This window comes from Oryzias latipes, chromosome 19 (genome assembly GCF_002234675.1).
Source record: "Oryzias latipes chromosome 19, ASM223467v1".
Lineage (NCBI taxonomy): Eukaryota > Metazoa > Chordata > Actinopteri > Beloniformes > Adrianichthyidae > Oryzias > Oryzias latipes.
In genome coordinates, this window is record NC_019877.2 from 11,144,738 (window position 1) to 11,147,803 (window position 3,066).

A 3,066-nucleotide genomic window follows, 5' to 3' on the forward strand; every position below is an offset into this window, starting at 1 on the left:
TCTGTGTCTGTGGTTCTAAAAGCTGCAACCCTCCCCTCCTCCCCCCTCTCCTCCCCTTCTCAGACCCCCCTTTTTTCCTATATGGATGACTTGTCAGACAAAGGCAATAGATGCCAACACTTTGATTCGCCGACGGAAGAAAATAAATACATACATTGAAAACTTTAAAAAAATGAAATGATTACAATTTAGGGAGTCCAAATGAGGGGATTTCTGTGTTGAACACACCAACGAGGATGGAAAGAATTTTAAAAAATATATCTTGAAAATTGAAAGAATTTTTTTTGTCTGTGTTTTTTGGAATGTTTTTTTTTCTTTATTTGAAAAAACATAAAATTAAGAAAATGTTTCTCAATTTTTGAATAAACAAAGCAGCGTTTTCTAAATTCTTGATTGGATTTTTAAAAACAGCACTGTCCATTTTCTCAGATTTGATCGTACAGTGCCACATGGAGGTCCAAAATTACCTTCCCTCTAGTTTATATGGGGAATGTTCAGACTTGCATGGAGGTTTAAACGCAGGTTTACTGACCTTTTGTTGCGCGCAGCTGATATTGTGATGATAACAGGTACAAAGTGGAAGCGCATGCAGCGGCGGACGATGGGTGGCTCAGGTGCCGTTGCGCATCATTCCCTTCAGCCTCTGTAGATGGCGCTGCATCGTTTCTCAAGGAGGAAGCGGGGCAGAGCTCCAAATAATAAAAAAAAGTAAAAGTTTAGGTGGGCCTGCAAACTAAAAGCTAAAAAAAAATGTCAAACTTATATTGGAGCAAAAAACAGCTTCATGGGAGGTGATAAAAATATTGTTGTTGGTGATTTGCTTTGAATCTTGTTTGTTTCTAAGTGTTTTTCACATGTTTATTTAAATAACATAATAAAAAAACAATAAATATTTCTAAACATTTAACGCAATAATTAATTTTTTTAAGAGAATCAGAAAAAAACGATTTTTTGCTTAAATTTTTCATGCAACAAAGTAATTATTTTTATGATAATCATATTATGGAATAGCAAATATAATATCTAATTATGAAAAATAAAAAAATACATATGTGCATGTATTGATGTATATTTGGTATATTTAGGGTGGTGGGGGTGGGTCCTGTGTTGGGGCATGATGGGACTATTGGGGGCATCTCTTAGGGGCAGACGGGTGCAGCCTCCTGGTCAGGTTAGAGGATGATTTCTCTTTTTGTTACTGTTTTTGGAGAGAGCTTCTGGTACAATATGTAGCACTATAGGCTGTAATTTCACACCCGGCTGCACATTTCCCTTAAAGCTACATTCTTTTTTTTCTACCCCCATCTATAAGACCCCCACCAACAACATATCCACCGTCACTCACTCCCTCAGTCACCCCCTTCCTTTTCCTCTTCTCCTCCTTCATTGCCCTGCGCTCACTTCCTTTTTAAAATTAAATATTCATTGTCACGAATAAATCTTTTTTTGTTTGTTTGTTTGTTTACTCACATGGAAATCATTAAGGATAACTTTGGAAAACTGACGCGTAATTGTTCCAAAAATGATCAAAACATGTCCTAAAGATGTAAAGTTGGAGCCCAAATCCCTGTTCGGTGTCCACTCCGACTGCCAGATGCGGTGTTTAGACGGCGCAACTGCATGTCAAGAGTTTGCAAAAATGTTTTCGGAGCCTGCGTGCACCCATTAGGAGAGGTGTAATGCATTGACAGAGAGCAATTTATCTTTTGTACCGCTTCCTAATGGCCTGTGCAGAGCAGAGAAAAAGAATGCAGGAGCTTGTGGGGAGGGGGAGGAAGAGGAGGAGAGAGGGAAGAAGACGCGTCGATGGTCCAGCAGTTCGTCCGCCGAACATCAGCCTCCACTCTCGGGGAAATCGGCGCGTCAGAGGACGGTCCAAGAAGTCCTAAAGAAGTTTTATTTCCTCTAAAGGTGTCACATCAACTTTCTCTTCTTCTTTTTTCTCTCGTGTTGGCTGCCAGCCATCAATCGATCTCCATTCAGAGGTCAATATTGATCGTTTTGGACTTGAAGAAGAGTTTTAAGAAGATTTGGGTTAATTTCGAAATTTTTGTTTGACTCACCTTTTTAAAAATCGGGGGGGGGGGGGGGGGGGTTAAACGGTTACACACTTTTTTATATAAATATATGTATTATCTGACTTTATTTAGGCAAAAAATAATAATAATCACACACACCCTCACACACAATGATTGCATGGCATTAGTCATTTAAAAGAAAAAATAGTGCGACAAAACAACACTTTTAATTCAGCAGGATTCTGCTGACATGTTCATCCACAAACGCGTTTTCTTTTTCCTGGACTCCTGGAGTCACTCCGGGCCACGAAGATCGGTGGCCTGAACAGATGGAGCATCAATTTGATTCCATCCTCGACACCGTGAAAGATTGATTTTGCACTTGCTTTAATTTTGTCCATAATTATTTGGCTCGTTACAGCTATTTTCTATTGATCACTCACATTTTAAAATTAAAGCTGTATCTTTGACTAATTAGTTTCCTTTTCATTTGTTAATCTGAGAAACTACTATATAAAAAATCTTTATTTAACTTTTTAAAATAAATATTGTCTTCTTTTATAGCATAATTCAGAAGGTATTAATCTCATAACGTGTTATTTTTTCTATCTTCTGCTCTTTTTTGCCAAAGTCCTACATTTTTAATACTGACCAAGAGCAGCAGACACGTCAACCTTATAACCTTATAACGCCTCAGTAATATGCACAATTCACATCACATTAAATGATTGATGTGGCTGCTTCTTCTCACTCTCAAATTAACATAGCCAAACTGCTTTGGAAATAGTGTTTAATAAATAAAACCAGACTCGTGTCAAACTCTGCAAATGAAAAATATGCTGGACTTTCAGCTGATGGTGTCTATCCCTCCCTTGGAGCAATTAAATAATATAAGCTCCTTGAAATTCAGTGAGGTGTAAATCTACACTCAACTGAGCGAATTTAATTGCCGTTCGATAATTGGAATACAGTCAGGATTAAAGAAAAAAAAATAACATTTGATTTTTTTTGTTACAAAAACATATACTTTGTCGAAATTAATACTGTT